Below are 13,560 nucleotides of genomic sequence, written 5' to 3'. Positions count from 1 at the left end.
TCCTGGCTGCAGAGCTGTCTGCCTGCAATTTCTCAAAAGAGCGCCAGGATTTCATGTCCATTGGCCCCTGCATTCCTGCCAAAGCCCTGCAGAAACGAGAGCTGCTGCAGCTGCCAGGGTTTATTTACACACATTCCTGCCTCAAATTGAATTAATGAGCATAATTTAACTCAGGCAATGTCCTCCACAGCTCTTGTTTCCCTTTGCCCCTCTTGACATTTCTTTCTCTCACACAACCCCTCTTGTAGTCTTTCTTAAAGCAATTCTGGTGTAAAAAGTAATTGCAGATGCATTTGAGCTGATAAACTCATACATATCTGCTTACAGTCTACTTTATGGAAAGCCCAGAATCCCCTTAATGAGTATCCAGAAGGTCAACTTGAACTTATATGCTGTGTGCAATCCGTCAGTTCAGCAACAACCTTGCACAATTTCATCACCTACAACAGGCCCAACCTTGGAAAGAGCTCTGATGCAACAGATGAGAGCAGCTGATGCTACAACAAATCTACAGTTGTTAACATTTGTGAACTAGATTTAGTAAATCATTTTTACACAGGTCTCCAGGCAATTTCTGCCCTTCACAAAAATGTGAAATGCTGTATCCACAGCACAAGGGGTCCCAACATCAACAAGCCCTGTGGGCACTGTAAGACAGGTCATGTACAGGAAGCTCCTGTTATGTCACTAACCAGACCAGTGTAGCATTTCCCACGTTATGTCAGAGAGCGCGCACAGAAATATTCCTTCAAATATTCACACCCATGTGACTAAAAAAGCCCCTTCCCCCCTCCATTATCACCCCGTACTGTGTGTGTGTGTCACACACTGTGTATGCTACATGAAGCCTGAAAGACTTAAAGCAAAAGCCTTATACTGACACTAGAAGAGAGTGGGAGAAAAGGAACTACAACCTTTAATGGTAAATACATTTGCTACATCAGCACTTCAACCACATCATGGAAAAGAACACTGCTGGCAACAGACAGGGTACACCTGTCTCAAAGGGGAAAAAGAATCTTTGCACAGGAGTTAGCAGGGCTCATTGAAAAAGCTTTAAATTCGATTTGAAGGGGAAAAGGGATAAAAGCAGACTTGCTAGAGATAAGCCTGGGGGCAGCGTGCCACTGTTTGAGGGACACTGTGCTAGCAAGGGTCCTTCAGTCTGCCGTCTCAGTAGAGGTAAGAGACGTGGATCCATGAGGCAAAGACACAAGGTTTACCAACGTGTTAGAAACCACAGAAGCACCCGAAAATGGTCACACAGGAATTATGGCTTCTCCTCTCAAAAAGGCGGTGGGATCAACAGCCCAACTGAAGTGCACCTACACCAATGTGCACAGCATGGGCAACAAACAGGAGGAGCTGGAAGCTGTTGTGCAGCAGGAAAACAATTAAATATTTGCCGTCAAGGAAACACGGTGGGATGACTTGCACAACTGGAGTGCAGCGATGGATGGCTATAATCTCTGCAGAAGACACAGGCAATGAAGGAGAAGCAGTGAGGTAGCCCTGCACATTAGGGAACACTGTCTCCCACAGCATTCTCCTGGAGAGGTGGGCTGTGCATACCTTGCATGGGTGTCCTCTGTGCTGGGTTAGAAGCTGGCTGGCCGAGCCCAGAGAGTGGTGGTGAATGGAGTTACATCCAGCTGGTGGCTGGTCACAAGTGGTGCTCCCCAGGGCTCAGTGCTGGGGCCAGTTCCGTTCAATCTCTTTATCAATGATCTAGATGAGAGGATCGAGTGCGCTCTCAGAAAGCTGGCAGGCGACACCAAGTTGGGGGACAGGATCTGCTGGAGGGCAGGAGGCTCTGCAGAGGGGTCTGGGCAGGCCGGGCCGATGGGCCGAGGCCAGCGGTGTGAGGTTCAACCAGGCTCAGTGCCGGGCCCTGCCCGTGGGTCACACCAGCCCCAGGCAGCGCTACAGGCTGGGGCAGGGGGCTGGGAACTGCCCGGTGGGAAAGGGCCTGGGGGTGCTGGCTGACAGCCGGCTGGGCATGAGCCCCCCGTGTGCCCAGGTGGCCAAGGGGCCAGCAGCGTCCTGGCTGGTGTCAGAAACAGTGTGGCCAGCAGGGCCAGGGCAGTGACCGCCCCTGTACTGGGCACTGGTGAGGCCGCACCTCGAACCCTGGGGTCAGTGTCGGGCCCTCGCTGCAGGAGGGACGTCGAGGGGCTGGAGCGTGTCCAGGGAAGGGCAGCGGGGCTGGGGAAGGGGCTGGGGCACAAGTCCTGTGAGGAGCAGCTGGGGGAGCTGGGGGTGTTCAGCCTGGAGAGGAGGAGGCTGAGGGGAGACCTTATCGCTCTCTGCAGCTGCCTGAAGGGAGGGGGTAGGCAGGTGGGGTCGGTCTCTTCTCCCAGGTAACAAGTGACAGGACGAGAGGAAACGGCCTCAAGTCGCAGCAAGGGAGGTTTAGATAGAATATTAGGAAAAATTTCTTTACTGGAAGAGTGGTCAAGCATTGGAACAGGCTGCCCAGGGAGGTGGTTGAGTCACCATCCCTCGAGGCGTTTAAAATACATGCATATGTGGCACTTTGGGACATGGTTTAGTGGTGGACTTGGCAGTGTTAGGTTTACAGTTGGACTCTATGTTCTAAAAGGTCCTTTCCAACCTAAAGAATTCTGATTTCAGAAACACTTTAAACCCCTAGATCCACAGAAAAATCAGACTGCTTAGCACACAGTAGTTTGGCTTTCTGGAAAGAGTATTCTCATAAGACCATATCTTTCCAGTTCAGTTGATTGATGAAGAATATTTTCCTTCCCCTACACAAGACTAGCAAGATCCTTAAGAATATTTCAATGAGAAGTCAATGTTTTCCAGGACTTGTGGCTGAAACCACAACAAATTCCATGGACCTGAGTTTGCAACCCCTACAAATAGAAACTATTTGAGTAGTTCCAGTAAAATAAGTAGGACTGACGGAGACACATACAGCTACTCGCCACAATCACAGAGCAGGCAGGCACTCTGGGATGGGAAGAGTTCAAAGGATCATCGTAGGGTGAGCCTCTCCTGAAAAACTCACTCCTGCTGGAGAATGCAAGACTGATTTTGAAGCACGTGCCAGTTCTCTTCTACATACACAACATCAGAAGCTGATACAAAACTCTTTGACACCACGTTGCAGAAAGTAGCTTGAAGTGTGAAGGCAGCCGACAACTGGAGGAAGGTGTGTGTTCATCTTTGAACATCCACAACTGAAATTCTGAACTCCCAAGCAGAAGCTTGCTCTAGCCACAACCAGTAAAAGCTGGTTGTAAATCTCAGCAACATTTGGGCTGAAAAGATGTGGCATGTCCTGAATCCTCTGACTAATAAAGAGATACAGGACATTACTGCCAATTACAAGGCTGATCATGTGTTGTGATTCTGCAAGCAGATTATTTAGATGAGGAAAACCAGGGGCTTGTGTTCCATGCCAAAAAGAAAGGTCTACAAAAAGAAGTCATTGTCTTGGGAAAAAATGGGGGAAGAGTATCTGGAAAGAAGGTGAAGATGCTGCCTGCGGGGAAGATCCTGGAAGTGTCAGAAGATCCCAGAGAACAGGGACACACATAGACAGCAATGCTGGGGAATGGCCATGGACCTTGACCAGTAATGCTTTTAGGTGATCAACACTGACAGCAGTGGCACAGCGAGAACCAACCCAACAGGAGCTGGGCTGTCCAGCTTTCCCAGGCCAACAGTGACCTCCCTACAGGGAAGCTGAGGTCTAGGGAACATAATGATATGGCAGAAGAAAACAAATGAGAATAATCACGTTGGGTAAGAGTGCTAATCTCTCTGGTTCTGAAATAAACCCCAATATCCAGATGTACCACAGGCTGTCATTTACTTTGTCTTGCCTGCGACAGCCAGCATCTGGCTAAATTTGAGTCCTTGCAGGCCACTTCCGTTAGAAGCTGAAGCAAACTATGTATGGCTTCAAAACAGGTCAGCCTGCTTGCACAGGAAGAGCATTTTTCTGACTTCCAACATCAGAAGACTAGAACATACCTACTCTTCAGAGTCTCAGTTCTAAATCCAGCCAGTAATTTCACTGGAAAGCTCCCTCTCAGTCCCTCTCTGGCTATTTCCAACTTTTCAGTTTATTTCCACACCCCTTGGTAGTATTTTCTCACTTACACACAGTTGAAATCAGCTTGAAAAACATTTTGGATTTTGAGGCTACATTTTACTTTTTGGTCTGTGCGAAGACGCCGGCAATTCAGTTTAACTGTCACATATATGTTGAATGAACATTAGTGGTAAGATTCATCAGCTCAGTGATATTTTGCCTAACCCCAAATAACAACAGTACGTACTTTTCAGAAGCAACTAAGGAAAACTGTTTGACAGAGCCTTGTTTTTTCTTGTTCCACTTCCCACCAGATACCTATTTTGTTACTCCATATGCTCACCTCTCACTCCTCCTTTTTAAAAAATTTATTTTGATATTGCCATTCAGTTTTATAAAAGCACAATGAAAGTCAACTGCATAATGCTATCAAAGAAATTCACCATCATTTCCTCTGACTTCTGTTATCGTTCCAGTGGACAAACTTCACTTGAATTTGGGAAGTCCTTCCCTGAATGCAGCTTCTGTAGAAGTTAAGCTTTAAGTGGTTACTTTTCATGCTTCTCTGAAATAGAAATAGCCTAAAAATATCCCTTTTTGGTATAACTCTCTTACAAATTGTCTCAGAACCCAAACCCAAGAATATTTCTTCCACACATGAATATGAAATGCTAAACATCAGCTATTCTAGTGTATGTACATATACTGTTGGATAAAACTCTACAAGCAACAGCTTACATACAGGAACCATACGACTAATAAAACCCTTTAGATGTTTAGTGAAACAGATGCTTACTCCAAAACACTGCACAAAAGTAGTCCTTGCAAAGGTGATAGTCATTTTCTGTAGAGCCTAAAATTATACTCTGCTAACCACATTATCTTCTCTTCCAGTCACTCACACATTTTGCACACCTCATACAATGGCAAGCAATGAGTTGAGCATGGCATGGAAACTTTGAAAGCCAATGTTTCTTCATTCTGCCCTGTATATTCCTTGCCCTCTCTCCAACTAAGAGTCCAACTCCCTCTCCTTTCTTCAGTCCCTGGTGCAGGTTACAGACTGTTAAAGGTGGAACTGGTAGATGTTCATGCTCTTTGCTCCCAGAAACCTTCCAAAAAAGAGAAATGCTCCAAACACACAATTTCAAACTAAATGAGTCCATCACTTTATAAAACAAGATGAAGCAATTCGATTTGCATATAATATTTTTCTGGTTCATTTCTTTGGAATGAATTGGCATCTTCCAGTTGCTGAATGGAGTAAGAAGTGGCAAGAAGAACCTTCTAAGAAATGAAAAATGCTGTTTGACACCACAAATTTGGGCCAATTTACTAAAAAAAAAAAAAGAAGCCATTTTGGGTCAATTGTAACATTTATTGTACACTTCAGCCACTGTACTGAATCCTTCCTCCTCCTACCCCAGCACTCTGTGCTACAGAGAAAGAATGTTTATACTTGCTAGTGTGTGTGACAACACTACTGTCCCAGCTTTCCCTGCACGAGTCTGCTGACACCACCATAAGCACCAAACTGCCTTCCGTCATAGACCGGGAAAGGGAGATGTGGCCAGAGCTGCAACAGAGCCCTGCAAGATGTTTGGCAAGAGGCTGCAGCTGTAACTGGTGAAAGAAACTCACTCCCCAACATCAAGCTACTGAGAGGTGCCGTTGTTGCGTTTTATGCTACAGAGACCAGTGGTGGCACATCTAATCACAAGTGGCTCCTTCACGCTCCAGGCATTATGTTACGGGCACCACCCTGTGTTATTCTGTTCTTGCTTCCTCTCAGTCCTATTGATTCAGGTACTAAAGCAAATACAGCTCTCTGGAAGTTTACGTGTCTATCTGCTTAGCACCACTGTTACTCTTCCACAGCCTCCTTCCTATGCCTTCTGGCAAGGTTACTGGTACAGATATACCAGCTCAAGTGATACACATACCCCAAAATGAGAAGTCACACTCCACAAGACTAATAGGTGCAGTTTGACTTCCCACAGAGACACCCAAAAGCACTCCCCAAAAATACAGCATTCACACCAGAAGGGCTTTTTGTCAGCCGCATCCACCAGCAAAGTAGCAGCACAGATATCATCGCTGCTGCCAGCTGTTGCGGTAATGTTAAAGCCGTAGGGGCCAGGCTGCACCGGCTGCCCCACAGCAGCAGGCAGGGTACCTAGGAATGCTGCTCTCCTTCCAGCCTCACTACTCCTGAAGCCTGTGTACCCACGTCTGCCTTAGAACAATATAAGAGAGATCATTTCCACTCCTCAGGGCTTTTTGGATCAAGTTTTGACATAATACAATTGGGAAAAAATGATCTCATGAAACGTATACTGTAGGGAGGAAAGGGAATAAAGGTATGTTTCAAATTGATCTGGAAATATTTTTGCATATGAAATGGTTATGCTTGTTTCTTAGAAAAATGCAAGCCAACCAGCGCAGGAAAGAAACAGTGGCATGGAGCACAAATTCAGCTAAACAACCCCCCCCCCCACACAAACAAAACCCCTTTATAGTAGGTAAATTCAAATAAAAACATAACATGACCCTCCTGTCCCCAGGGAACAAAGGGAAACAAAACATCCCAACCAAACTCCAGATATCTGCTATCTGGGCTTTCCTGCATCCATCAGAAAACAAAGTCACTTAAGTATAACCAAAGCAAGCTATAAAATCTCCAATTCCAACTCAGTCACCTCCTGCCCTCTGGAATAGATCCCATCTGCTGCTCTTACTTTCTAAAGGAGCCACGGCTTCATTGCTATGAGCTTAAATGATCTTTTAACAACCATCCTACATACTCAAGTACCCTACCACCTTCCTTTGTGTCCTAGAGAGTATAGGAACAACAGGACATGGATCTCTGTACTTTCATGTCCTCTCTTCTCCTGCCAATCCTCATCACACCAGACCATTTAGGCAATAAACTCCATGTAGAAACAGGATAGTGCTTGGTGCCTTCACACTGCCTGGTTCTCATGTATGACAACCACAGACAGGAGTGCTGAACAGCAAAAGCGTGCAGAGGCAGACCCAAGCCTCTTGGCTATGAAGCCTTTCGCATTGCCCTCAAGCCCACCCTACCCAACCTCCACGTAGCACACTGCTAGCCTACAAAGTTCACCTGCAAAAGCTACCACAGAGGCAGAGCACTTTGCAAGAGGCATAAAAGCAGTTTAGCTACTCTCCAGTTACACTATCCAACAAAAAAAAGTTTTTTTTTCTTTTACTGAGATGCACACAAACTCTTGTCATACATGACAAACCCATCCTGCAGAGCTGTTCAGTTTTCCCCGTTAAGTTTCTAATGCAGAACACAGCCTACACCAGAAATGCTCTGATCCAGTATGGCAAGCCAAACATTCTTAGTATGTCCTTGCTTGTCAACAGGGCTCAAAAGACAAAGATTTTTCGTAGACATGAGTATTAGTACACACTGCCTCTGGTACAATACAGTAGCTGCTTTTCTATAAAAGCCAGCTGCTTCTAATTAAAAAAACACTGAAGAGGATATCTTCCAAACATCTTTCTGCAAGCATACAACGAGGCTTTGCTACTTTTAAATATATGAAAAAGTATCTGGGGAAATTTTGAAGGACATTGTGCAGCCCTGGACTCCAAATTGAAAAAGATGTAATTTTTTAAGTAGTCTGTTACTGTGAAATGATAATTCCATCTTGAGTGAAGGAGCTTGTTCCTGGACACCAGTACAGCACTCCAAAACCAATAAATCTGGATAATGTGCCAATTACGCAGAAGTGTAAGTGTTCTGTGTGTGCACTGCATTTCTATATAGGCTACCGAGCAGCATTTAAACTTGTTAACGTTACCTGATCTCCAAACAGGCGCTGGCCAGACAGCATGGCTAGCATCCAGGTTACACTGCAACACTGAAGGAAAACCAGCTGACAAAGCCCTATGCACCATCTGTACAACCTGCAGGTAACCAGGTATCTCCACTCGCTTTCCTGTTGCTCCCCCACCTAACACACTAGCTTGCCAGCCACAGTTCTTCTGCAGGGCAGGAATAAAGACCAAAGGGAAGGTGGGCACCATGAAGACCTCAGAGAAGTTAGCAGGCCAGCCGACTGCCTCGCTCTGCACTGCCAGTTCCCAAACCAGAATGAGTCTTTATGCTCGTGGCTTTACCCTATTTTCACAGGGCTCTATATAGGAAATGCCAGCAAGTGCTGAGTACAGCTGCATACACAGTCCTGCTTTAAAGCCTTCACGTAATACTTTCAAAAGAGAAGTAAGTCTGGGACATCTTTCAGAAATATTTAGGATAGGTTCACTGCAGAGTTGCCAAATAGGTAAAGTGGCACGTTTGGGAGGAATTAACCTCCAGAAAATCAGCATGTTTAATCTATTAGTTTCACATTCAGGAGTTTTGTTTATCTCAATTTTTTCATCTTTCTGGTGTATGACTTAGAACAACACAATGCCAGGGATCTATAAGTGAGAGTAATTTCTGAAAGTCAGATGTGGCTCAAAAAAATACCAAACCCACTCCTTCAACAGATGCTTAAAGATATATGAATGCTTCATTAGCCTAATTTGTCTGCTCAGAGCGTAGTCCAAAACTGCAGAAAAAGTTCCAAAACCACATCAAGTGCCATGGAGACCGCTGTGTATAATAATAAAAACAAACATGATCAGCAGGCATTAAGGACCTCAATCTGCAGGCAAAGTCTGAGCTCGGCCTAACAGCTGGATAAAGCATTTTCATCAACGAAAACACTGACACCACAGTGTAACGTGCAATTGATTGCAGACAAACAAACCACAATAAGAACTGCCAATTTTCTAACTAGCACCAAACTGCAGAAATATGAGAAGCCAGAAAGAGTAACAACTGAGACCTCTGGAAAAAGGTTCAGATGTAGCGAGAGCGGCAAAAATTTTCTGGAAAACACGAAAATGGACATTAAGCTGTCAGTATTTCAAGCATTGGATTTAAAAGAACAGTAATGTAAACCCTGTTTATTGTGTTGCAATAATGATTATTATCTTGCCTCCAGGACATTTTGTCTTTGTTTTGTGTTGTTTCCAAGTCTTCCAAACCACGAAGTTCTCACATGCTTTGGCAAGAACTAAATCAGCAAGATTTAAGAGAGCTTCAGACCAAAAGCCAGCTAACAAAACTGGCCATGCAACCAGAGTTTATCAGACTCTCTAGATAACCTCCGCCCTCAAAAGCCAACAACATCATGCAATAGCTAAGGTGAACCTGTCTTGCTAATGGCATACATGTAGAGAGGAATGAGAAGCTTTGCTAAAAGCGAGACAGATATTTTCTTCACAAACCATTAATACGAGTAAGTCCTGCTACGGTCACATTACATGGGATCAACCAGAGATCTCAATTACTGGGATCTCTTAAAAAGCACTCTTAATCCAGGTAAAGCCAATGCACAGCTTCCTTGAAATCTTTATGTAAGTGGACAAATAACATAGCAAGAATTTGACAGTTTAGCTGGAAAAAAAAAAGCATGTTCCGTCAAGGATGTGAGCAGCACTCAAACAAAAAGCACACCTAACATTACAGCTATGAAAGCAGCTCTTCCATGTAGCCATTTCCACTACGCAGAAGCAGAGCTGGTGGTACAAAAACTATTTTGGTTGTGATTCCGGATGAATCTTCTATAACTGCAGTTATACTAAAGTAACTAGAAACTGCAGCAGCTCCAACTTCAAAACCTCCAGCTGTGACAAGGCTGGAAGCCTCAGATGAGAAAGGGCATCCTAAAGCTATCCCGAGATCAAAATAACGGGTTCCAAACACTAAATGGTTCTTAAACCTCTGTTTGAGATATGACCACACACAGCACAGAAGTGTAAAAACCTAGAAGTTAGAACCTGCACTTCAGATTAACCACAACACGTGACACTCTCAAAAAGAGATTAAAGGCCCCACTCTTTTAGCAGCTCTCCTCCAGGCTGAAAGAAGACAGCTGATACTAAATTTCCTAAAGACATTTCCTTAATGGTAACAACTAACGAGACAGAGACAAAACAAACACTTACATTAAGGGCAATGCGGAGGGATCACAGCTCAGTAGTATAGTCCTTTCTTCATCCACAACCAATAACAGATGCTTCAGAGGAACATTCCTCCCCTGACACCCCCACTCTCCCTTAAAACACTGAAAATACAGTATTTTAGCTTGTGGTGGGGAAGTAAGATATCTGTTCTTCATCTTGAAGTATGTCTGGATCAAGACTCAATGCATGATCACTTTCAGACACTTACATACATACACATGCTTTCAAGTACAAGTATCTAGGTATGTGCATAGGTGGGAATACCTGCACACAGACCTATTTCCCATACAGTGTAATATTATTCCCATAAACCTAAAGTATGATACAAGTCCTATGAAGGAATCCACAGAGGCAAAAAGTACGAGCAGCATTTCACTGACACCACCTGTATGCAAGAAATGAGCTCAAACATTATTGCTCACTGCTCCTTTCAGGGCACCAAATCCCCATCTCCCAGGTAAACAAAATATCCAAGATTTTCTGAGGGAAGGACTATGGCTAATGGGCTACTCAACAAAATGGGTTATGAGCCACAAGCCCCCAAAATTCAAGAAAAGGTACTCAACCTCCTTACAGCAGCACATTTCTGTACCATCTCTTAATTATTAAGTATCAAAGTGGGTACCACTTGTTGAAAACACAGGCATCTCCTCATTTCCAAATATCTGTGGCAGCAAGTTGTAACTACTAAAAGGTGGGAAAGGATTTACATATCGTACTAGATACTGTCACCTGGAATGCTCATTCAAAAACAGTCAGCTCCCATTCAAGTATCCTGGCTCCACAAGCAAGACAAAAAAAATAGGCACTGACTTTTTCTGTGTCACCCTTCTCTGCAAATAGAAAAAAGAACATCTCTTTAAAAATTACAAATATTCAGGAAAGCCAAGAGAGCTACCAGAGGGCTTCCTTGGTCTTACATCACTGCTTCTAATACTATTAGAGGAAAATACTGTGTGTCTGAAAAGGTTTCCCCAAAGCAGCAATTGAGTTTACTTCCAAAGTACCAGATACTATACTATTGGATGACTTCTATTAAGGACTACTGAGATTTTTAACACAACATTGCCTTATTACTTTACACGTATTCTATTATAAATATTGTAGTGGAAACAGGAGTAGTACGTTGACTCTTTGACAGAACAGAATAACTAAGTTGATTCCCTGGTGCCATCAAGAAGGAAAAAACAACTGGTATTATTTTTCCCGTGAGAATGCTCAAGATATAACGGGCAAGAGAAAGAACATTGAAAAAGGTTTAATAAATCCCAGCAGAAAGAAAGCATCTTTTCACATACTTACAAGTCTGCAAGACTCCATGCTGACATTTGATGAATGGACAGAATAAAATGTGTTGCACCTCCTATGTCTTCTACTGATGGCAGAAAGTCCTGACTGGCATAGATGCTAAATAAGTGTTACAGCTAAAAAAAGCTCCCATCAAGTGCTACTGGATATGTGTAATATGAGGATCTAAAATATTCTAGACTTCAGTTTATTTGAAGATAAACACACTAGCAAGATTTAAAACCCAAACGAAGCTTTTAAGATACCTTGATTACTTGTAAATGCAAAAAAGAAGATAGCAGGACTAAAGGAACAGCTTAAGTCTGGGAAGCAGCAAGGCAACTAACTTTACTGACTAAAGCCCAGCACAATCCCAGCCCATTTCATCATGAGCTGGTTTTATGACAGTAATTGATTACTCAAGATACTTTGTTTAAGTTAATGCAAGTGATATGCAAGTTCCCTTTACCTTGGGAGCTGTCCTTGATTTTATAAAAGGATAAACAACAACAACAACAAAATAATCCACTCTTCCATTGCTGCTCCTAATACAAGAAAACCATAATAGAATGGTATTGATCCCCACTCCCATGCCCCCAAAATCATACAAAAGATTATTTCCGATTGCTTCTATTCAAAAAGTGTCTTTCTAGAATGATGAACAATCTTTAATATCTTTGACTAACAATTACTGACTCAAGGACACTGCTCCACAAGTGCTGGACCAGGCAGGCAAAGTACATGTTCTCCACTGAAAAAAAACCCCACCAAAACCTATTTTACTATTTTCTTCTCAGCAAGATATGAATACCACTTCTCAAGTCATAATGCCAGAAAACCAGAGCATAAAACCAAAGCTTAAATAGAAATACTTTCTAAAAAAGTATTCAAGCAAAACCAAAACTTTATTTACATGAAGCTTTTGTTCTGAGACCTGTGGCTTATGTCGGAGCAAATACTGATGACCGACACAACATGAATTTTGCTGCAGCTGCAATTAAAAAAAACAGGAGCTAGTTCTGAAAAAATGCAACCCCAAACTAAAGCGGATAGCCTGACTCTTCTTGTATGAAGAAACTGCTAACCTTACTGTTCGTGTTTCAGAAGGCTAACATGTTAACAGCAGCACTACAAGTCTGCTGTGGAGTACATGTTTGTGGCTCTGCATGATACTCAAGTCAAACTTCTGCTTGATATATGAAAATCCAAATTGGAGCTACTGATGTTTTATGTGCTGTGAAACACAAAGACCACCATGAAGTCCTAGCAGACAACTGAGGCTTTGTCTGTCAGTCACTTACTTGCTGATCTGAGCCTGTCAGCTGTCACTCCTGCCTCTAAAAAGCTGTCCCTGAAAACGTACCATAACCTCCATTATCCCCAGTGTTTTAGCACAAGATAATAAAATATGTATTAGGCTAGAACACTAACAAAATCATGCCTGACTGATCTTGTTGAGTACAAACATGAAAGTAACCTCAAAAATCTCTAATTGTCTCGCAAACACTCTGGCTTTTCTATTCTTGTTTTCTAGTACACACAAGGGTGACATGCATTATGCTTAGATTCTTTTGTTAAATTCTGTACCATCTTTGCTGTTTTAGAGTTTTAAGAAAACTCTAAACTTGTTACAAAATAGCTTTTCCTGGTCATTTTGACAGCAGTTCCACTTCTACAGAAAAACTTTTTATCATACATTTATCAAGTACTTCATTGTTCATGGGAAACACCTATTTTAAATAGGCACAAGGCTCCCGAGTGATTTTGACAGGCTCATGACTCAGTCTTCTCACCACAGGTTGAGATAATGTCACCAAAGGGAAAATTGCACCACCTGGAACTCAGCTGACACTGAAGAAACAAATTCAAAATTCCTCTAGTATGCTAAAAGGGCCAGTAACACATCAGCTTCCCTTCTGCTTCTGACCATCTCATCCTATGCTCAAGTAAATTGTGGTTTATTTTAAATGAATGCAGGTAAAAAGGAACAATGTGAAAGCAAAACATACGGAAGAGAAAGAATGCAGGAAAAAAACCAAACAACAAACCCCCAAACTAATAAAACTAGATTTCTACCTGGCATTTTATGAAACGCAAAGTCTTACCAGGAAAGCACTAGTGAAAGAACCAGTCTCACTACTATCCAACTGAATTGAGAATTG

At 43.0% G+C, this 13,560-nt stretch overlaps 1 protein-coding gene across 5 annotated transcripts in view; it reads right to left on the bottom strand.

The window, feature by feature from the left end:
• ATP8A2 (ATPase phospholipid transporting 8A2) overlaps positions 1–13,560 on the bottom strand; it is a 347,387-nt gene that overhangs the window by 88,188 nt on the left and 245,639 nt on the right. The window lies entirely within an intron of this gene.

Source organism: Falco naumanni, chromosome 2, assembly GCF_017639655.2.
Source record: "Falco naumanni isolate bFalNau1 chromosome 2, bFalNau1.pat, whole genome shotgun sequence".
Classification (NCBI taxonomy): Eukaryota; Metazoa; Chordata; class Aves; order Falconiformes; family Falconidae; genus Falco; species Falco naumanni.
Note: the sequence above shows the minus strand (reverse complement) of the source record. Positions and strands in the feature narration are given on the sequence as shown.